The sequence below is a fragment of the Enhydra lutris genome, unplaced genomic scaffold (assembly GCF_002288905.1).
Source record: "Enhydra lutris kenyoni isolate GAN:26980312 unplaced genomic scaffold, ASM228890v2 scaffoldscaffold34, whole genome shotgun sequence".
NCBI lineage: Eukaryota > Metazoa > Chordata > Mammalia > Carnivora > Mustelidae > Enhydra > Enhydra lutris.
In genome coordinates, this window is record NW_019154118.1 from 5,144,740 (window position 1) to 5,167,515 (window position 22,776).

At 48.1% G+C, this 22,776-nt stretch overlaps 1 protein-coding gene across 1 annotated transcript in view; it reads right to left on the reverse strand.

Moving 5' to 3' along the window:
* The window catches only part of LOC111153753 (suppression of tumorigenicity 14), a 39,802-nt gene extending 31,341 nt beyond the window's left edge, over window positions 1–8,461 (reverse strand). Inside the window, exon 1 of the mRNA XM_022512965.1 lies at window positions 8,411–8,461. The gene's annotated coding sequence lies outside the window, so the exon portion shown is untranslated. The remainder of the gene's footprint in view (window positions 1–8,410) is intronic.
* Between the last annotated feature and the right edge of the window lie 14,315 nt (window positions 8,462–22,776).

Genomic DNA, 22,776 nt, shown 5'->3' on the forward strand with positions numbered 1-22,776 from the left:
CTGCCCAGTTTCCCCCAACGGTAACGTTTTGTAAAATTGTATCATAATACCACAAGGCCGACATAACCCACTGATGCAGCGTTCTCGTTCTACTCAGACTCACTGGTGTGTGTGTGTTCAGTTCCTTGTAATGATGGCCGGGGGAGGGGGGTCCTCCAGCCACCACCCTTCCGTAGCCACGCCCCCCTCCTCACTGCCCCCTCCCTGCTCATCTAGCCTCCTATTCTAATGTCGTCCTTGCAAAAAAAGTCATAGAAATGAATCATCCAGGATAAAATCTTTTAAGATCGCTGGATTCTTCCACTCAGCAAAATTCCCTGGAGAATCCTTTGAGTCATCGCAGACACCAGGAGCGTGTTGTTTTTATTGCCGAGTAGTATTTCACGCAGGCACCACGGTCTGTGCAACAGCTTTTCCGTTAACCCTTTTTAACAGCTGCCTCGGGACACCCAGGGATCTGCAGAAGGTAGGGAAAGCCCCAGCCCACCCGCTTCCTGGAACTGACTAGATTCCCAAAGCCACGTCAGGAACGTTTAGAGAGCAATAAAGGGAAGGGTCAGTGTGAGTGCGAGGCTTGGAGAAGCAAGTAAGTAAGCAGGGCACTGAGGGAAAGGCACCTGGAGGCCCAAGTCCACAGTCGGGGGCCAGAATCCCGGTGGTGCAGGCAGAAGGACAGGAAAGCGAAAACCTAGAAATGTGTTCTTGGAATCATATTCCTAGAGCTGGGACGGGCTGTAGACAGACGCCACGTCATCTCCTGTGCTCCCAGGGCCATCCCTTCCAGAGTTGGGGGGAGGGGATAGTATTTTCCTTTCCTGCCAATCTTAGGAAGCTCTCTGGTCAGCATCAAAATAACCCCGCACATTAACACTGCGATAGAACCAGCCCTTGACTCCAGACGCAGTCCTACTCCGCAATCCTACTCCGAGTCTGCTCCTGATCCAGCTAAACATGTTCCCCTCAATGATTCAAACGATGTGTTTTCTAAACCTCTGGCCATCGGCAACCTCCCAGGTAGCAATATTCCCGTGAAGACACAGTGTCCAGATTTCAACAGCATAATGCAAACGGACCGGCATGGTCTGCACAGCAGCCATTTGTCAATTACCTCCCTTATCCCGATGGCTCAATTTCCATTAATCGTCCAATAATACATTCAATTAACACAAATACTAAAAATAAATAATAATAAAAGATAATATAGCCACTTGATGAAAGCTTATGCACAAATCAAAAATGGATTTTCAAAGGGTAGGTGATACCATGAAAAAACTCTAAGATACAATGTTTTGTGTTTTTTAAGATTTTTTAAAAAATTTTTATTTATTTCTTTGACAGAGAGAGAGCACAAGTAGGGGAGTGGCAGGCAGAGGGGGAAGGAGAAGGAGGCTCTCTGTTCAGCAGAGAGCCGGATGTGGGACTCGAACCCAGGACCCGGTATCATGACCTGAGTCAAAAGCAGACACTTAACCAACTGAGCCATCCAGGCATCCTCTAAGATAGAGTGTTAAATGGGGGGGGGGGGGTCAAAAAATATATAGGTACTTCCCATTCCTCTAAACTCAACTCTGGTGTCTCCTCTGAGAGGCTCCCAAGGAGGGCCCTTCCTCCTCTGTTTTAGTCAGGTGACTTCTCAAGGGTTCGCTAGCACCCCAAACACCCCTCAGTCCCAGCCTCTCACCGTCTCAAGGTCAACCACCTGCTCTTTAAGGATGGTAGAAATGGGCTGTCTTGTTCCACAGTTCCAGCATGGTTCAACACAATTAATAAATGACCCAGGGGTATCTGAGTGGCTCAATCGGTTAAGCGTCTGCCTTTCCACTCAGGTCATGATCTCAGGGTCCTGACCCAGCATCAGGCCCCCTCTCCCTCTGTCCCTCCCCCTGCTCATGCTGGGGCTTTCCCTCTCTCTCTCACTCTCTCTCAAATAAATAAATAAACAAATAAAATCTTAAAAAAAAAAAAGAAAAAGAAAAAGACTGTGGGAAAATATAAGCCAAACTATTTATAGGGGTTATAAAACCAAGGAGAAAGAATTTCAGAGGTCTTTTGCTTTCTAGTTTGCATATTTCTACATTTGTTTGTAGAAACAAATTGTTTGTTTTTGTTTGTTTGTATCAATTGATCGATTGACACAAACAAACAAAAAAACCTTCCTAACTTTTGTATTCAGAAAAAGAAGCACCTTTTTTCTTTTTGAGAAATGCATAGGCAATAACAAATTATTAAAATGCCTTTCTAGGGCACTTTCTCCCACTTCTCAATTCTTTTTATTTATCTGAATTATCCAACTTGTCTCTAAATATGTATATCTTAGTCTTCTTAATAATAATTTTAAAGGGTGTAACCAATACAAATATGGGGAAGGAGGAATTTCCTTTACATTTTAGGGAGCTTGCCGTTGACGCAAAATATCGGCTCTCCCGTGGTGCCCTGCTTCTCTCTCCCCCATCTCCTCACATCCCAGTCGTGGGAGGGAGGTGGTTTCTGTTTCCAGTGTTAAGGTGGCGCATGGCATTTACTCGGAACGAAGATGGACACAATTCCCGACACCCCACCATACAGGCTGTCCAGGTCCTTCTGACTCAGAATTAAGTCATCCGAGGCATTGGCCTTTCCCTCCCAGGAGGCTGTCATCTACAAAGCTGATAAGCAAATGCTCCAAGACTTCACCAGAATTGTTGTAAACAATGGGGCACCTGGGTGGCTCAGTAGGTTAGGTGGCTGCCTTCAGCTTGGGTCACGATCCTGGGGTCCTGGGATCAAGCCCCCGACATCAGGCTCCCTGCTCAGCAAGGGGCCTGATTCTCCCTTTCCCTCTGCTGTTCCCTCTGCTTGTGCTCTCTCTCTCGGTCAAATAAATTAAAAATAAATTTAAAAATGAAAAAAGAATTGCTAGCAAACAAGAAATGGCCCAGAACCCAGGAACAAGGCAGGAGCAGCCCTCAGGTATGGCACAGAGTGACGCTGTCCATGAAAGGACCCTCTTGGGCACAGACCAAATCTACCAGACCTCACTGTCTTCCAGCCCCCCACCCTCCACCATGCTAAGCTGAGAGAAGGCTTGTACAGCAGTTCCCAGGACACAAACTGTCTCCACAGCAAGGAACTGGGTAAAACATACACATATGGTATGGTAGGTAAGGCAGGTAAGAATAAATCGTAAACAACCTGATGTGTTGGCTTGGGTAGGTGAATTTTTGCCTTCTTCATTTTAAAACTGCCTTTGTAATTGTAATCATGTGTATAATAAATAAGGCTACACTTTGTTCAAAGCCTTGTTGAAATCACATCTCCTGCCAGTCTCCTGGTCCACCAGATGAGTAACCTCATCAAAAGCGGAAACCAGACGAGTCTGTTGTGAGAGGTTTTTGTGGACTTGTGTTGGCGCCTGGTGCTCACCACTCTCTGTTTAATGACGTGTTCCAATATTTTGCTGGGGATATGCATCAATCACCATCACCTTTGGAATACAACTGTATAATGGCTTTGCGGTTAAGATCTAAGCTTTGAAGTCACACAGATCTAGGTCTGAACCCTGGTATACCTCTAATTGCCTTTGGGCCATTATGCAAACCTTTTGAGCCTCAGTAGTCTCATCTGTAAACTGGGCTTTTTTCCCCTTAGAGTTGCTGTGAGGAGAGAGATAATGAACTGAAATATACACGTTGAGTGATGGGTAGAAATGGTTGTAATCCTATTCCACTCTACCTTTTCACTAACATCACCAAGTCAGAGAAACAAAGGATCCGAGATTTTGACCAGTTCACCAACTGTCCCCAGGATTCTAATGATTCTGTTGCTAAACCTGGACAAACTATGCAAATTCAGAAAATATGAGATTCCAAACCAGAAATTTTAGTAGACCTGCTTCTGGAAAAGTTCTTAACAAAGAAAAAGGGGCAATTACTGTCCGAGAACAAACCCCAAGCACCTCCTCACCACGGCCAGCCTGAGTGAGGGTTCTCAGGGAAGCCCAGAAGTTCCCATTCCCATCTACGAACTGGCCATGATAATTATGGTAAGCACCCAGCATCTCAGAAACGCCCTGAGAAGAGAAATCCAGTTTCTACCCAAATCAAGCTCATTCTTAGCCTCAGTAATCCATCCAGTCCTGAGCGCACTGTCTGATACTCCAGCAGGCCAAGGAGAACACAGCAGAGCCAGACTGCCTGGCTTCAGATTCCAATCCCACTACTATTTCACTCTGTGACCTCAGGCAAGTTACTTAGCCTCTCTGTGCTCCACTTACCTCACCTATGAAGGGGTAACAATAATACTAAGAGGTATAATACATGGTCTATGCTCACCAAATGCTAGCAATGATCTGAACACTCCAGTAGTATATGTACAATGTCAGAAGCAACATCTTCAGGCCTTGGGCTGAGGGGCTGGGTCACACTCTCTTCTTCTAAGAACAGACTTTCTCTCTTAGGAGAGACATGAGCCAACAGTCCGGGTAGGACCAGAGGCCAGAGAAGGAACTGACCAGGGGAACTCCAGCACCACGGTGGACACCAGCCATGGCCACCGGCCAGGGCCACAGCCACAGTGCAGGCAGCCACCCCCCCTGGGGCCGCAGCATGAGAGGTCCAAGTGGGGAGGGGGGCTGTGATGATGGGGCACTACCACCAACAAGCCGGCTCTGGGCAGATCCCCCCGCCCCCACCACGGACTGTCCCATGGATTTAGATGCCCTGGGCTTCTGACTTGGGCAGCTACCGAGCTAGGGTTATCTTCTCTGCCTCAGTTTCCCCATCTCCTACATGAGGCCATGAAGGTCCAGGTCTTCCCAGGACCGGAGGCCCCCCCGGAGTAGGCAGCCTCCCTGTTCATTCACAGCACCCAGGAGACGAGTCCCCACCTAAAGAACCAGCCTGGTTTCCCACTGCCCACCCTCTCTGCTCTCCCCTCAACCCCTGCATACCCCTGCTCGGCACAAGGGCCTCTGAGAGAGCCCGGCACATGCTCAAGAGAACCCGGAAAGAAGGAAGTTGTTTTAAAGTCTGGGCGGGGTGGGGAGGGGCAGGGGGAGGAAAAAGGGAAGAAGGAGTCAGTTGCATTGGTCTTGGGCTCACATTTCCTTCCCGTAGAAGGATCTTTCCCATACAAGCTACATAAAGGGTGCTCTCGTTTCCTACAGCTCCTCAGAGAGAGTCCCTGTGTTCAGCAGGGCAGGCCGGCCCTTCTGGGAGGCCAGGGCCCCAGTACCAGCTGGGGTTCCAGGCCTCTGTACAGGCCTCCTACCGATACAACGCACATTCCTGTTGGTCTCCAGGCCTTTTCCAACTCAGAAATCCAACCCGTGTGATGTGTGCACCACGCTGCAACTTACAAAGGGCTGTGATGTAAAGTATCCCTATTAATTCTTGCAGCAAATCTATAACACACATGTCATCCCCATTTTATAGTCATAGAAACTGAGGCTTAGACATTAGGTAACATCTCCGAGATCTCCTGCCAGGAAAGTGGAGGCACCAGGTCTTGGTTCCATCATGTTGGACACTCCCGCCACCACATCACAGACGGCCCCATGCCCCAATTCCCCTATCCTGAGCCTTCGAACCTGGGTTAGATGCCTCCTAAGTATCCCCTGCACTCCGCACGGGCTTCTCTGGACTCTAGTGCTTACCATACATACAGAACTTAATCTCCTGTATTCCACACTATACTGATGTCCCCTGCAAGCGGAGGCTCTCTGACTGGGCTCTTTCTCGAGTTATTGTCCAGAACCTGGCACGTGCTCAGTCAGTCGGTATCTAATAAATATTTGCTACATAGATGAGTGAATGTGTGACCAGTTCACAAAGAGATGACTCTCTGAATAGCCAGAGCTATAGAGCCTAGCCCCCACACCTGATTTCCCAGTTTGGGTCTCCATGTGCCTAGGGAATACTGAGTCCCACCCAGGCCACTCCTCACCTGAGAAGGCACCAATGGACGTCAAAGCACTTTTATAGCTCTAGCAAAGATTCAACACTGGACACTCAGTGAGGCAGGCTTCCCAGTTCTCACTGGTGGCCATAATAATTGGCATCTTTACACTAGCTATCAAGGAGGGAGGGTTCACACAATCCCCAGACACAATGCATACGTCAGTAGGGCCCTGGGGACAGTAGGGAACACTGTGGTGGCCACTTCCTGCTTGATGGGAACAGCTTGGGGTGAGGCGAGGCTCACCATCATTGGCCTAGGGAAGGGTGCAGCCAAATATGAGAACCTCCAGACAGAGACCTTCTCCATCCATGTAGGAATGGAAGTAGTCAGAAATTGGCAGTCAAAAGCAATAGTCCCCCGAGGGGCTCAGCACGACCCCTCCAGGCTCTGCTGACACACAGGACAAAACCGGGGACAGCAGCTGCACCTCCTGGTCAGGGAGGTCAAGGCCAAGTCTACAGACTCTGACTGCAAACACCATAAGGTGATCCCAGAAACGAGATTTCTGCAAAGACATGGGGTGGGAAGGAGTATCTGAGGACATCCTGGAGAAATGGAAATGAGCTTTGGGAACAGTCGCTACTTTCTTCAGGATACGCTGCATCATATCTAATTTTTACACATGTCTCTCAGCACGACTCTCAGGATTGTGATTTCCTTAAGGGAAGCAATTGTATCTTATTTGTCTTTGAGAACCCTCCCTCCAACAGTTCCTGGCCTGGGATTAGGTACAGAGTTGGCTCAGTGGAGCTTGGCAGGAGAAATGTGTGAAGGAAAATCGCAGAATCAGAGGTGGAGGGGAAAACCCAATGGAAGAGAGAACACGTGAGCTTCACAGAAGATGAGAAAACCAGCAGGGACCAAGGGGGAAAATAAGCAAGGGCTTGCAGGTGATGAGAGAAAGCTGGCTGTTGTGGCTCCAAGGGGAGCATGGAGATGAGCCCCAGGCCTGGCCCCTGGTCTGGAGGGCATGTGGGTGGCCGGGCAGCACAGACAAGACTATGGAATCCCAGAAGGGGAAGTTGCGGGGGGGGGGGGGGGGGGGGGGGGGGGACTCGCCCTGAAATAGCAAATACCAAACAGTAGGCCCTCTGCTGAGGGGGCAGGAGGCTCGAACCCCAGGAGGCAATTATCAGGGATTCATAAACATGGCAGTTACAGAAGTGAAAATAAAAGGCATACGTGGGGTCGAACTGGCCTCAGGCAGGGAGGCTCAGCAGGAACCCAGTCCCAAGCCTCTGGGCTGGCTGCCCTGTCCGTGCTTCCTTCCACACAGGAAGTGAAATGTGGAGAAAACAAGAGTCACCCAGCCTTGGTGGCTATTGGGGTCCGACTAACCACAGCAGCCCCAGGATCTGGCCTTCTGCAAACTCCCCAAGTCACCAGGCCACTTGGAGAAAAGGAATTGATTTCAGAGAGCTACAAACTGTGACCTGACGTGGAGCAACAGCAACAATGTGCACCAGCAGATGTTCCTGGACCAGGACAGGAGAGAAAGTGAGAGCTGGTGGTGCAGAGCCCCCCATCATTTGCGGAGGGGAAAGCTCCCTGCAAAGGGAGAACTGCCTCTCAGCACCCGCTCAGCGTCTGCTGTGAGCCAGAGTTCGTTGGCATTTTGGGAAACCAGGGTCCCAGCTAGACGGAGGTAGAGTCCTGGTTGCTAGTCCCGTAGTCCCGCCTGGGTGCCGCCACCTGTGTGTCCTTCAATAAAGGAACAACCCATCCCCAAGTCTTCGCACTAAGGTTTAACAACCTTGAGATCTTTCAAGAGGTCTTTCATTGTTTTGTCTGTCTAACAGGAGCTGCTGGCTTTGGGATCTTCCAAAAGGCTCAAGATACATGGTCTCACATCCCTTCCCAGAGAATCACCTTCCCAAAGGGCTCCATCCCCTCTTCGAGAAGCCCAGGGAAGCCCAACCCTGAAATCGTTAGCACTTTAGCACCACCTTAGCTCTGGTCTCCCAGTCGTCCTCGACAGAGGTCGCAAAATGCCTTTTGACCGGGAAGGAAAAAAGCAAACTCCCGCAGAGGCTCCGGCTCCAAAGCCCCCGAAACCTCCCTTCCTCACCCCAAATCACCGTGCCTCCACCCCTAGTTCTTTCCAGGTGTGCAGTAAGAGCACGGAGATAATGGAGGAACTGAGATGGACCTTTTTTCAGGTCAGGGAAAGGACGGGGGAGAGATTCGGCGTCTCCAAGGACCTGCGGGCTGCCGCCTCCACCGTGGCCGGCTGGCGCGGGGCAGGGCTGGTACCAAAGATCCGCCAGGCACCCGCCGAACAGGAAATTCCACCTGCCGGGCCGGCCAGCGCCCGGGCCACAAATGGGCAATAGAGCGGTTCCGTTGCCAAGACAAAGCGCCGCGCTACAGCGCCCGGGGCCCTAGGCGCCCGCGCGCAGCGCCCAGCTCCCGGCCAGTCGGGGTGGCTTCCCGGGCCCCGACGACGCGCGCGAAGCCCGCGCCCCTCTCCCACCTCAGGCCTCGAGCTGTACTTGAGTCCCGCGCGGAGGTCCTTGGAGCCCCCTCCGCCCTTGCGGGCGCGATTGCTCTTCATGGTCCCGGTGGCCGGTCGCGAGTCTCAGAGGCGGGGTCCCCGCGGGCGGCTGGCTCCCATCGCCGTCGGGGCGCTGGGAACGCGAAGGGCGCCGGGCGCGCGAGGGCGCACGGGGCTCACGGGGGCGCGGGTCGTGCGGGCTGCGCGGGGGTCGCAGGGCGCGCTGGGGAGCGGGGGGCGCCGGGGGCGCGGAGCGTACGGAGTTCCGGTCGCAGCCCGGCGTGCCGGCCGCCGGCGGTCGCTCTCGCCCTCACTCTTCCTGTCCCGGGCAGGTAGTTTCAGGGTGTGGCCTCCCCGGGCCCGCCCCGCCGCCCGGCCGCCCGGCCGCCTCTCCGGCTCACCCCTCCCAGGCCTGCCGCCCCCTCGCCCGCTCCCGCCCCGCGCAGAGCCCCGCGCCGCCTCCTCTCCTCGGGGAGAAGGGAAAGAGCCAGCCATGGCCCGGAAGGTGAGGGACAAGTAAGACTCAGCGACCTGCGTGGTGGTGGCCATTAGCATGAACTGTGCCCCGCCCGTGTGGGCCCAAGGTGAGTACCTGGGAGCAACGAGAGTGAATCCACCGCTCTCCTCCTCTCCTAGAGGTGACACTTTGCGCCGGGAGACAACCCTTCCGTCCACCTCCCTGATGCCAGCCATGGTTTCTCTCCCTCTCTCTGGCATCTCTGTGCAGTCTCTACCTTGCTCTATGACTAGGTCTCAATTATAACCCTCCAAACTCAAACAAAAACCAGAACTGCTCCTTGACCCAGCCTCCCCCTCCAGCCACGGCCCTCCTTCCCGGTGCCGTGGCCATGGCCGTTGCTGCCTCTTTCCCTCTGCTGGAAGGTCCTCACTGGGATGTGTGTCCAGCTCTCCCTGGCTGGGGGACCAGAGACTCCAGTTGCTCCACCAAATGCAATCTCACTGGCTCTCCACATCCCATACTGACGGATCCCATCCTCAAAGGCTCACCTTCCCTGGATTCTGGTCCTACTTTCTGGCCCCTAAAGGTCAAGGTTCCCAAAGTTGTTTCTTCACCCTTCCTTCCTACACTTTCTTGACATCTCAACTCCTCTAATGGCATCAGGTAGGTAAATCTGCCCTCTAATATTGATGTCATGAAGGACTGCCTTTCTGCATTAAAAATAGCTCAGGAACTTCTCCATTTGTGTTCTACCGGTATTACACAGGCAACAAATATAACTGAGCACATGCTATATGCTCAGTGCTGTTGTAGGTGCTGGGAAACAAGAATAAACAAAATAAAAATCTGTGCTTTGCAATCCACAAGCCCCAAACTTCCTTCCCAGGCTTGACCATCTTCCACACTTTCCTCGGGCTGTAGTAGTAGTCTCCTGGACTGAAAATCTTGGAATTATCTTTGACTCTCTATCCTTTTACACCTTGTATCTAATTAGTTCCAAATCTGGCCAAGTCTTTCTCTCCAAGACATGATAGGGTTAGCCCTTTCTTTCCTCCCTCCTTCAAAGACCCCCTGAATACCAGCCCTCATCACCCTTTTCCTGGATTTGTGTAAGAAGCAAAGGGATCTCCTGTCTCCCGTTTGCTCCCCTAGGATCCCTCCTGCACACAGCGCCGTTACCCTTCCTAAGACACAGATTTTGTAAAACCTTCCCTGTCTTTTGGATCAAATCCATCCTCCTTAGCATGGCTCTCACAGTGTCACCCGTCTTCCTTTGCAACCTTGCTGCCCAGCATTCCTATTTGGACCCGGTCTCCGAAAGCAGACCTCCCAACATGTGCTCCTCTCCTAATGCTCCTCGTGCACAGAACAGCCCTCCTCCTTCACACCCGTCTCTGCACATGGGGGCAGAGTTGCTCACGGTAGTCATGAGTGTGTTGTCATTGTTCACGGGGTGTTTTTAGTTTTCTGCCTTCTGGGCACGGGCTAGGATTGCACTCCCTCCCCATTGAAGTCAGGTGTGGTCATATGGCCAGCTGTGGACAAGGAATTGTTAAATGAGGGGGTAAACACCACTTCCAGGTAGGAGTGTAAAGAAGGAATACACAGTGCCTTGCCCTCTTCCCCAGTGAAGTACGTGTTCAGATAAGACCTCCGGTGATCCGAAATGGCTGCAGTGAGCAGAGCCTCTTGCTGATTGACGGGCTTTGGCTGCGGAGACTGAATGGGAAGCCAGCTTTGGGAACAATAGTCCCCTGGTACTTGAGGGTTGTTCGATATTCTGACAAGCCCACCCTAATCTATTACCTCCTACATGAGGCTTTCCTTCCCTCTAAACCAGGACTGGGTCTCCTTGGACCTTTTCCATGGAATGCATCACCTTTCCTTGGCATTTCTATCAGTGTCTTACTCACCTTTGAGTCTCAGAGCTCAGATTGCACCAGCGCAATCGCTCAGGGCAATTTAATAAATGGGAAATAAGTCTGCCACTGTCCATAGAACGCATTCCAAAGCTACCTAGAAGATATCAAGAATAATTTCCTGCGTATCAGGACGTGGTCACCAATGGTTCTTTGTAGGCGCTGGGGTTACTAATGATGCAACAGGCTTCAGTTAGTGTGGGTGATTGACAGTAAGCCAGATCCGAGGCGAGAGAAATGAGACGGCGTGCATGGAGCTAAACTCTGCTCTTCCATTGCAAAAGGAGTGTTTCTTCTCACCTCCGAGGTTCCTAGAGCATCATCTCTTAGCTCCTGGAGCTAAGAAGTGCCTCGTCCACGGAAGGCCCACGGAGGAGGTACCACTGAATGCAATACACGTGCAAGGCATTGACTCTGATTCCAGATTACGAGGAGGCCATGCAGACTGAGACGCTTCTCTGTGGTCACTGTCATGTCCATTTACATTAAACCAATCCTCATAAAATTATACTAAGTGAGATAAGTGTTTTTATTCCCAAATTATAAGCAAAGAAAGCCAAGAGCAGGCAGCGTAGAGGATGTAGCCAGGTTCTCACACTCTGAAGGGGTAAATCCAGACTCAAACTCAGTCAGAGACCAGGGTCATTCGTCGGCCTCAATGACCAACTCACACAGACTCCATCATCTCCCAGCTCGCCCCAGACACTCCCACTCCAAAGCTGCCAGCCATGTCATGGGTCAGTCTTTCTCATACTGACCCCAGGACCCTGTCTGCTGGGGAAGTCAGCTCCATGGCCCTGGGACAGCCCCCCACCCACCGCCACCTTTCCAATTACCCCACTGTCCTTGGGGCCAGAGCCACTTAGAGCTTGTACAAGTGTGGACCTGACCACAGGCCAGAAAACGTTTCAGCTGGTGATACTGTGGAAGACAGTGGGGCCACATCTGGTAGACCCAGCCCAGCCCCAGTTTAAAACCACAGAGCACTGTTCCGGTCCAAGATGGCGAGCACAGGGGGGCAAGCGCCACTGAAGCAGATTGTACCAGGCCTGCAGGCCAATCCCACCCTGCCAGGAGAAGTTTGCAGACAAGGAGTGTGGGCATGGGGGAGGTTTGGCATGAACAGGGTAGAGCGGGGTGAACCAGCTACGGAGCCATCATCTGTGAATGTAGCCCCATCTTCTGGAACAATGGGGTTGATTGGCACCTACTGCCACCTTGGGTTTTGTGCTGCTGCGGCTCTAGCCATTCCCTGTGGAAGGTGGAAACGCACTTTCTAAATACGAGTTTTTAGTAGCCAACGGGTGACTCTGCCTTCTCCCCACACGACCACTTCACCGCACCCCACTTTTTCTCCTTCTCCTGCAGAAATCCAAATTCAGCTGAATTATCACTCTGTGGAACTTTCTCCAGGTGTATTAATCTTTTCTTCCTCAGTTCTCCCAGAAATCTGTACACCAACACCAGAGCTTGCATTAGGGGCCATTTGGTTGTCCCGGTCCCCAGAAGGGCTCTTTAAATGTCGTTGCAAGACGGAATGAGCAAGGACCATCCATGAAGCTGATGGGAATTTCAGGGTATCGAGCCCTTGCTCCAGCTTCTGTTCTTGGGTTTCTTCATGTACAGTTTAAGAATAAGAGTATTTACCTCACATATCATGATTTAATGAGAATTAGACCTAATGGGTTTACTGTAACAACATGGGGTTACATTCGTCACTCTGTCACATACAGCACGCTCTCAGGAAGTCGACCTGACACAGTGATTGTAGAGAAGCGTCTCAGCCTGCATCTCTTCCTCTTAATCTGGAGCGGCATTAAAGGCACTGCATGCAAATTGCATTCTAATGATAGCACCCAATGCTTCCTGTGTCAGGGCGTTTATGGGCTCCATCAGATAAGTGGTGATGTTCTAGGAAGCCAGGAAGCAACATGAGACACTCCTTTCCTAGCAGAACAGCAGGTTTTATTTTTATTTATTTATTTATTTTAGGCAAGCTCTAGGCCCAGTGTGGGACTTGAACTCACGACCCTGAGACAAAGAGTTACATACTCTAGTGACTGAGCCACCCAGGCACCCCTTTCCCAAGTATGAATTTTTTCTTTTTTGAAGGGAAGATTACTTCATACATGGTTGTATGTTTCCATCTGCCCGGTGTCTTGTATTTCCAGCTTCATGCTTAGATTCTAAATTCAGGAAACGTGGAGAGTAACGTTTCAGGTTATCATGCCTTGTTTATTTACTGACTGAAGTACCTCTGTAGGACAAAATCTCCCATCTACGCGGTGACCCGGGGGTAACATTTGTATTGGAAAGGAAGGATAAAGGCCCGAGTCTTTCCCTTTATTTGGCAGTTTTCAAAATAGTTAATTCCCTAACATCTTCCAAAAGGACCAATTGGTGTTTGTTGGCTTGTTTTTGTGGTATTGTGAATTCTTGGATGTTTAAACATATGTATTATGTTTTGGTTCACTGTCATTTTTATGCTTAGTGATGTTCACATTGTCCTCTCTTTGAGGAGCTGGAGACTCTTTTTTTTTTTTAAGTCATCTCCATGCCCAGCATGAGCCCACCATGGGGCCGGAATTCATGACCCTGAGATCAAGACTTAGCTGAGACTGAGAGTCAGACACTTAACCGACTGAGCCACCCAGGTGCCCCAAGTGGGAGCTTCTCTAATTGGCTGGGACTTCTGACTCAATTCTACTCATCTTTGATCATTTATTTGCTTTCTGGTAAGAGTTCCAGGTTCTTCTTATATATTCATTCCTTGAGCAGACAGGCAACCGGCCATTTCTTCAAGACATCCTACTGTCCTTTTTAGTGAGAAATGGTATTTCAAGACAATCACCGGTGCGCAAGGAATATTTATGACTACTAAGTTGGTCACTGCTTCTGGGGCTTTTGGTGATGGACAAAGCTGGGAGTTTTTTAAAGAGATAAAATACCCAAAAAATAAAATTAAATTTAAAAAAAGAGATAAGGGGCACCTGGGTGAAAGCCTCTGCCGTCGGCTCAGGTCATGATCCCAGAGTCCTGGGATCGAGCCCCACATCCAGCTCTCTGCTCGGTGGGGAGCCTGCTTCCTCCTCCCTCTCTGCCTGCCTCTCTGCTTACTTGTGATCTCTGTCTGTCAAATAAATAAATAAATCTTTAATAAATAAATAAATAAAGAGATAAAATGCTCAACAAATTCATCTGGATATTTCCGATGCAAATTTAGGACCACCAGGTATCGACGGAACTTATTCTTGTATCTGTATTTTTTCCCCCCTTAGTCCTTAGTCCTCGTTCCCATGTCACTTTTTTTCTTTTGCCCAATCTTCGTTGTTAAATGAAGGTCACAAGTACAATTTTCTCATTAGAGTTCAGTGACTTTGTTTTTAATGGAGTTTTTGTCAACTTGCCAATTTACGAAGAACATTATACCCTAGCTAATTTGAGAGAAAATAAAAAGAGGCAATTATTAAAAGATTCTTAGGAAGTTCATAGAATCTCTGGGAGGGCCAGAGAGGCAAGAGGAAAGGAGACAGCCAGGAACTAGGCCAGTCACCACACAAGGAAGCCCCCCAACTCCCACTGGGTCCAGGGAGATAGAGCTACAGCTCTGTCCCAGTGAGACTCGCCCTGCAGGCCAGTACCCCCCACCACCCCCTGGTGCCCCAGAGCTGCCTGCCTCTGCTGTTACTCGAGCTAGAGAGTGACCTGTGTCCTTTCTTTGTTCCTTCTTGAATAAGTCTCCTGTGAGTGCATCTCATTGGCAGTCCCAAGTTAGATCTGTGCCCTACCGACAAACCAGCTGAAAAGTCGAGTTCTGTTTCCTGTCTTGGGTAGGCAGGACTTTTAAAGTGGAAATCCTCCAAATAAAGGAGGGCTGCTCGAAAGGTACCCAGGCCTCTATAAACGAGGCAGTTACAGGTGTTCTGAGCTGGTCGTCTGGAATGTGCCCTCTGAGCCTTCCTGAAAGGCATTTTATTCACCCCAGGCTACCGCTTAGTTGATGCTCTGTCTAGACAGCATCATTGAGCACTTTCTTCTCTCTGACTTCCCCTGCCCCATCCTTATCACCCACACATCCAAGTTCACCCCTTCTTCCATCTGGTGTGTGGAGCTATGCCCCAGTCTACTACTCCCTGACCCACACCACTGCATGGGGCCTCCACAGGCTTTTTCAAAAAATCAAAGAACCCTGACTCATTTGCTTACATTCTGAGTTCAGTGCTCATGGGTTTACTTAAAGAAACTCAAGTTTTAATCAACTGATGTAAGCATATGTGCATGTGGCTTTAGAGATTCTTGCAAAATATTATCTTCACTGCAATTAAGTAAAATACCAGTACTTCAGGTACAGAACAAGAAAATATCCACATTGACATTTCTACTCCCAAGACAAACTCTTCAATGGCCACAATGGCCTGATGGTTACAACAGTTTTCATCAATTAAGAAGTTGGTTGAAAGGTTCTAAATCATCGAGATCATGGATCTACATCTACTAATAACGGTATTCCTCACTCTAAGTGTGTTGGGCCTTGAGGTATTAACAAATATTGTGAGGCCAATGTGATCAATGAGACTTAAAAATTAAATGTCCTGGGTGGCTCAGTTCGTTGGGCGCTAACTCTTGACCTCAGCTCTTTTTTTTTTTTTTTAAGATTTTATTTATTTATTTGACAGACAGATTACAAGTAGGCAGAGAGACAGGCAGAGAGAGAGAAGCGGAAGCAGGCTCCCTGCTGAGCAGAGAACGCAGGACCCTGGGATTACGACCTGAGCCGAAGGCAAAGGCTTTAACCCACTGAGCCACCCAGGCACCCCTCTCAGCTCAGGTCTTGATCTCAGGGTCATGGGCTCAGGCCCTGCAATCAATCAATCAATCAATCAGTCAATATCCACTACATGAAAACAAGCCACTGCATTCTTTTTAGTGCTTAAAGTCATGCAATACTCAATTTAGTAATTTATAAAATTTCATTAAGGAATGATAAATGTACAGCCTGAGGTTCTTAATTACAGCAAAGACACTATAGAATCACTTTTTCAGAATGGCTGAAATAATACAAAGAAAACAGCAGGCAACACTATAATCCATTCTTCTGTCAGTAAATGCTGTTGGAAGATTCACAGGCTTGAAGAAACAAGCAAAAAAACAATGTTAGCGTATGGAAGCTTTGGATGGAAGTACGGATGTTTCTATCACAGCCCAGTTTATGGCATAGTGTTTACCAGTTGTTTTATTTTATTTTTTTAAAAGGTTTTATTTATTTGCCAGAGAGAGAGAGAGAGAGAGAGCGCGCACAAGCAGGGGGAGAGGGGACAGAGGGAGAAGCAGGCTCCCTGCTGAGCAAGGAACCTGAAGCGGGACTTGATCCCAGGACCCTGGGACTGTGATGGAGCTGAAGGCAGATGCCAAATGACTGAGCCGCCCAGACATCCCTTGCCAGTTGTTTTAATCATGAAGTACACAAGTACTGTCTCTTGAGCGGGCCCTATGTCCCGGAGAAGATATATTTTCAAGGTGTGTTTTAGGTTTCAATAACATAATAATACCTGGGGAGCCTGTCTACCTCAAAGAGAAGAGCACACTACTCTTGATCTCAGGGCTGTGAGTTTAAGCCCTATGTTGGGTATAGAGAAAAAAATAAATTTAGAAAGATAGCTCTCGGAGAACCTGGGTGGCTCAGTCGGTTAAGTGTCCAACTCTTGATTTTGACTTAGGTCATGATCTCAGGGTTGTGAGGCTGAGCCCTGCATTGGGCTCCTAGCTGGACGTGGAGTCTGCTTAAGATTCTCTCTCTCTCTGTCCCCATCCCCTCAATCCCTCTCTCTAAAAAAAGGAAAAAAAAAAAGATAGCTTTTATACTTTAATAAATACCTAACATTCACTGAGCACTTGCTCTGCCCTGGGATCTGGTCCATGTTTCAGAGCTTTACCTGAAGCTTTATACTCACTCCTAACCCAAAGCGGTAAGCACCATCACCATCCCAATTTTTTTCTGATTTTTCAAGGCACGGAGCAGTTAGATAACTTTCTCAAAGTCCCCTAGCTAGCAGGTGGCCAAATTAGGAGAAGAACCAGGCAGTTTGGACTTCAGAATTCTCACATGTAGCATTATAGTTGCCTCTTAAATTCTATCTGTGTTTTATGGGAAAAATGGATTATGAAAAATCTCAGAAAATATAATGCTATTGGATTGGCTGCTTTGGTTAGAATAAAGAAATATATCCAGATAAAGTTCTGGTGCTAGCCCACGTAAAAACCTTAAATGCACAGTATGTTACGAAATGTCTTCAATGTAGTTATTTTGATAAAAATCAGGAACATTTAAAATATGGAAGCATCTTTGCAATCTTTTAAAATAGGATTAGAAGTGACCAAGAAAACATTTTGTCCCACGCAGAGATTCGTCTTGCAACAAAGTATTTAAAAAGTTGTTGAACTTAAAGATGTTGCAGTTTGTTGGTAAGTTTCTTAAGCTAAAAACACCTGTTCCAACTTTCTTTCTCTCTTTCTTTCTTTTTAAGTAAGCTCTTGGCCCATCGTGGGGCTCGAACCCACGACCCTGAGACCAAGCATCACATGCCGTTTGACTGAGCCAGCTAGGCACCCCCTGATTTGCTTTTTCTAAAGAAGCTCATGCTATGGAGAAATTTGAGAACAAAAATCTAGAGAAATTTCCATCACTAGGTTATTTTGTTGTGGACAGTGATGTCTCCTCTTAAAGACTTATTTGTATACCTAAACTTGGAAACAGAATTGACAGATCAACAGTGCTATAAGAGGCAGAGCCAAAGGGCGCACTTCTCATTCCAGACTGTATGAGGTGTCTCTCTTGGCTTTTTGCTTTTTTAAACAGCTTTATTGAGGTTAATTGACAATCAACTTCACCCATTAAAAGTGTTCACGCTTGTGCATATGTCCAACTTATATACCCATAAAACCATCACAACTGATCAAGAACTCTTGGGGTGCCTGGGTGGCTCCATCGGTCAGGTGTCTGCCTTCAGCTCAGGTCCTAGGTCCTGATCTCTGGGTCCTGGGATCCAGCCTCCCATCAGGCCCCCTGAGCCTGCTTTTTCCTCTCCCTCTGCCCCTCCGCTCAGGCTCTCTCTCAAAAATAAATAAAATCTTTAAAGAAGAAAAGAACTCTTTCAGCTTTGATAGCTATTAAATGATGCAACAAATAGACCTTGAGCCAGACTTGTAATTGCTCTACTTCTAAGTGTTAAAACACAATTTAAAAATAAATATGGAGGAGCATAACTCTCCCCTCCTTAACTGTGGGTGGCACATAGTGACATCCTTCCAACAAGGGAATGGGGGTTGGTGAGAGTATCTTCCTGGGAGAGATACTGACAGAGCCTGCCCCAGCCAGGTGAGCAATGTGGTAATTGATAAGTCATGGGGACGGTATGTACCCTTGACATGGTGTGATGAGCATGGCACTTCGGTGTTCCTCCCCCGTAACACAGAACCCCAGGGTCTTACCATGAGAGAAACATCAGACAAACTCCCAGTAGAGGGGCATCCTATGAAATACCTGACCGGCACTCCTCAAAATGGTCAAAATCGTCAAAGACAAGGAAAGTCTGCAAAACTGCCGTAGTCAAGAGGAGCTTAAAAAGACACGCACACACACACACACACACACACACACACACACACACACACACACAACTAAATAGGACGTAGTATCCTAAGACAGAAAAAGGACATCAGTAAAAACTAAGGAAACCTGAATCAACTGTGGACTTTGGTGGCAAGAGAATGAAAGTGATCACTTCGCTTGCGCCAAAGCTTGTAATATTTCCCGGACCCAAGAGGCTCTATTAAATAACATTTGGAAAAAATAATTCTGTCTTTTTTTATGCTTTCCAAGTTTTTTTTTTTTTAAAGATTTATTTATTTATTTATTTGACAGACAGAGATTACAAGTAGGCAGAGAATCAGGCAGAGAGAGAGAGGAGGAAGCAGGCTCCCTGCTGAGCAAAGAGCCCGATGCGGGGCTTGATCCCAGGACCCTGGGATCATGACCTGAGCTGAGGGCAGAGGCTTTAACCCACTGAGCCGCCCAGGCGCCCCAATGCTTTCCAAGTTTCTGTTTATGACTTTATATATATCTAATTTTAAAATAACTATACATATAGGGCACCCATCAAAAATGTGTTCTGGATGGATGTTGGTGTTCTAACCAGAGCCACGGACTTCAGTATCTTAAGTTCATTTGGACCTGGGTTAATTTAGCCAAAGAATTTCTGAAGATGCTCCAAGCCATGCCCCGTCCGTTTCAAGGATCCAGAAACAAGTATTTGTGAATTGATTATGTCTCTTGTCCCATCCTCTGCACATCTTGGCTTCTCCACAGTGGTTTCCCACTAACAACCTCCAATTTTTAAGGAGTTCTACACATAAGTGTCTCCGGACAGAGTACCCCAAGGCACTATGCTCTTATTTTATTTTTTTTTTTAAGATTTTATTTATTTATTTGACAGAGAGACAGAGAGAGAGCATGAGAAGGGAGAAGGTGAGAGGAAGAAGCAGACTCCTTGCTGAGCAGGGAGCCCGATGAGGGACTTGATCCCAGGACTCCGGGATCATGACCTGAGCTGAAGGAGTCGCCCAACCAGCCGAGCCACCCAGGTGCCCAAAATGCTCGTATTGTAGAAGAACCACTTTACCTTTTGTCCCAGAGGAAAGAACCTGCTGCACGTACCACAGACTTTGGTTCTGCACTGAAGAGCACTGTGACCTCGTGGTCATGCTTCAATTGTGAAATGAGAGATGCCATGAGGGCCTTTCTAGTTCCTTCTGTCCATTTTCTCCATGTCCATCACTTCTAATGGGTGAGGTGAGATAGTAGGTTGCTTGAGAGGGAGCCTCTGGGCTTCCCCCAAATCTGAGAGACTCGTGGCCTCCTAATCAGTGTCTCCCAGTGTAAGGGTATCAGTGTGACAGCAGGTGAAACCAGAGGAAGCCGCCGGGACACCTGCGCTGGCTCTGAACTTGACTGCTGGGTTCCCATTTGTACCAGAGCAGACAGGGAAATAGCAGGACCAAAGTCAGCTGGGAGCTGCTGGCACCAGAGGCTGACAAGGTGGGCAGGGCCAGATTCCTCAGAAGGCAGAACTGAGTCACCAAGGCAGAAACCAGGCTATGAGTAAGTTTCTCTAGGTCCCCAAACAGAAGCCGGGGTCACCAGGGAGCAGAGTGGAACTGGCCGAGGGTGAGGCAGGCTGGACACATGCCTCATTGCCATGGGCGTTTCCTTTCAAAATGAAAAAACAGACTCTTTCTAGCTACTCTATCTGGAGATCTGTATCAGTCCAAGATGAGGGAGGTGTTTGAGCTCATTGCCAGCACATTTGAGTTTAACCCACCTGCCTCTTTACTGACCCTGTTTGGGCAATGGATGTGTAAAGGTAAACACTGCAATTTCACCTGCCCCAAACTCCCCAGGGCCCATCGTCAACAGGAGTGATGGCAATGGATCAAAGTCTTACTAGCTGACCAGCTGGATGGGTCCTAGTCGACTGGCACCAGCCTGTGGGGTGACCCCAGGGACCACTGTCCTCCAGGACCAATGTGCAGCGAGCCAGAGAATTACTGTAACGGCGCTGAGCTTGGATCTCTGCTCCATCCCTTAGCAGCCGAAAGACCTCAGCTCTCTCCAAGATAAGAATACCCGCGCTATAAAGGTTAAGACAATTAAAGGAGGCTGTGCCTGTAGAGCAGCTAGCAGATGGCAGGCCCAAAAATAAATGAAACTGGTCTGTTCAATCTGGAACCAGATAAGGAATGCTCTGTCTACATTTTCCAGCTGATACTGCAGAAGGTCAAGTGACAATATTTTGGAGATCACTCTGCCAGAAGCTCGCTTTAAGAGATAAAAGTTTTGGGGCGCCTGGGTGGCTCAGCGGGTTAAGCCTCTGCCTTCAGCTCAGGTCATAATCCCAGGGTCCTGGGATTGAGCCCCGCATCGGGCTCTCTGCTCAGCAGGGAGCCTGCTTCCCCCTCTCTCTCTGCCTGCCTCTCTGCCTACTTGTGATCTCTGTCAAATAAATCTTTTTTAAAAAATTAAAAGTTTTGGGGTGCCTGGGTGGCTCAGTTGGTTGGGTGGGCAACTGCCTTCGGCTCAGGTCATGATCCTGGAGTCCTGGGATTGAGTCCCGCATCCGCCTCTCTACTCAGCAGGGAGCCTGCTTCTCCCTCTGACCTTCCCCTTTCTCATGCTTGCTCTCTCTTTCTCTCTCTCTCAAATAAATAAAACCTTTAGGGAAAAAAAAAAAAGAATTAGAAGTTTCGGGTTTTTTCATGGCTTTCCTGGCAGCAATCTGAGTAGTCAATGGAGGAGGAAGAGGCAGACAGGGAAGTGCTGATGGTTACAAAGCAGCAGCCTGTTCAACGAGTGTCCCACGGTGCTTCCTGGCCCCAGGTTTGTAAGATACAAGGTCATTATATTCGAGCATCCTAAGCAAGATGCATGCATCATATATGAACACACGAATGTTTATAGACATACACGCAATGTTACCTTCACTGCACTATGCATGTAAACCAGCATTATGCTCATCTGGGGTGAGGACTCTAACATTAGCCCCTGAGTTTGCTCTCACACACGGATCCAGACACTAAAAATACTTAAAACACCAGTGAACACCACCCCAGACACAAAGCGCTGTAAGCAGAGATCAGAGAAAAAAAACCCCTTCAGTGAGAAAACAGCACCTCCTAGTGGCAGGTCGTTAAAGAAACAGAAGCCAAGGCTGGAAATCCCTCTCTGAAAATCCAGCCACAAACCCGACTCATTGTTTCCAGTTTCAAAAAGAAGTCTCATATTAATAAGTATCAGTAACCCAAATTCAATTTTGTTGGGCAAAACGCTCGACTAACTTTCCCTCTTACATTTTTAACTAACCATGATCAAATTAATGATTGCTACACATTTACAGGAAGTAACAGGAAGTCAATAGTCATTTTTTTTTTTTTTTTTGGTCAATAGTAATTTAAAGAAAACTTTAGAGTGTCATGTGTAAACTCAGACTTGTCTTTGTGAAAAGGGATGTTAAGAGAAATAGTAAACTAAAGCAAGCAGCTCTTCTGAAATTTTACTTACAAAATTCACCAAAAAGGCTGCAAGATAAAAGCAAAGCAAGCCCTCAGATTATAGACTGAAACTACATAGGAAATTTTGAAGAAAAAATCAGAGAAGTCCAACCAAATTAGCATTTTAGAAAACAAAACATGGTGGAGGAAATTAAAGGAAATAATAATGAAAAAATAGTTCCCTTGGTTTTCATTTTTTTAATAAAGATTTTTTTTAAAGATTTTTATTTGTCAGCAGAAGCACAGAGAACTACAGGCAGAACAGGCAGAGCAGGCAGAGGGAGAGGCAGACTCCCTGCTGAGCAAGGAGCCTGATGTGGGACTTGATCACAAGACCTTGGGATCATAATGAGCTGAAGGCAGACACTTATACAACTGAGCCACACAGGCGTCCCAGTTTTCATAATCTCTACACTCAACCTGGGGTTCATCACACTGACATCAAGAGTCACTCGCTGTACTGACTGAGCCTGCCAGGAGCCCCTCCCTTAGTTTTTATAAATGAAAAAATGGAATTCAAGCCTAAGAGCCAACCTGCTCGAGTGGCCAGATTTCTGTCCCTGTGGCAGAGCTTGGAACCTTCTAGGAAGGATAGAATGGTTACCGCAATCACCACGGATTACCACCATGCCAATGAAAACAAGGAGTCTTGGTGGAAGTTAAAGTATTTATTGATGTGTTTCAACTGTACATTCTCCACAAATCAGATTAAGGAGTTTGTAGGTGAAGTTTATCTGTGCATAGTGGGAAGACACATGGTTAAGGGAGGAGGGGGGAAGAAAGAAAAAAAAAACCCTAAAAAACAAAAAACGGTCACAGGGAAATAGAAAAAAATACATCAGAACCTCCAGACTAAAATAAAA